Genomic DNA, 963 nt, shown 5'->3' with positions numbered 1-963 from the left:
AATACCGAAGGATAAGCTACTATCGTATTACACAGCCTCCCTCCTCTTTTAAGCGTCGTCCCCGGCGGTCCCACTGGTCAACCTCCCGCGTCAGCCATTACAACGTAGTCGGCGCAGTAAAGAAACACCCACGAGCCGACCGTGCCAGTCACCAAATTAGCGCGCAACTGAGGGAATACTTGACCTCAACGTCACTGATACTTCTTGGCAGCTTGACTGGATCTGGGGTTTCGTCCGGTTTGGGGATTTCATTCAGGACGGGGGAACTGCGCCGGCCATCATGCGTGTCCATAGATAGATGCAGGAACACTGGCCTAAAAGCAGATTTGAGTAAGGAAGTATAAGATTTAAAACAGGTCCATGAGGGACAGTAGGGGAAATCCGTAACGAAACTTCCAGATGGTTCACGGCTAGTGTCGCTTCAGTTGTTAATAGCTTTTCTGCAGAACACGGGACTGGGAGGGATGCCGAAGGTAGGCGTCAACACCAACCCTTCTGTTAGGGGTCATCACCATTCCCCCATCCATAGCATATGCACTTCTTCCGTCCCACTAAGGCTTATCACGCAGAAGTGGAGAATCAGGATACATGTCTTTCAAGATGGGGTTCGCTTTCCGCTGCCACCAATGTAGCGCCCCGAGACTCCCTTAAGACGAAAGAAGACACAATACTCGGGCAGAATATATATATTCAGCACGGAGAAGGTGTCTGGGCTATTGGCATGGCCCAAAAGGCCAGCCCCAGCCAGCGAGGTACAAGGGGGCTAATTCGAAGTACAAAAGTGGCGCCTCACTAATACTGGGGATAAACCACCATCGTATTACACTACAGTGAAAGGTTCTGTTGGGGCATATTTGCTTATACCGTACAGAATAATTGACAATCTACTAGCAGTGCAGCTATTCCGTGCCACATAGTAAGAGGGCAAATTGCGGGCGCAGAAAGCCCCTTGTTCTTATGTAA

Source organism: Echinococcus granulosus (assembly GCF_000524195.1).
Source record: "Echinococcus granulosus chromosome Unknown EG_S00212, whole genome shotgun sequence".
NCBI lineage: Eukaryota > Metazoa > Platyhelminthes > Cestoda > Cyclophyllidea > Taeniidae > Echinococcus > Echinococcus granulosus.
This window is presented reverse-complemented; position numbering follows the sequence as displayed.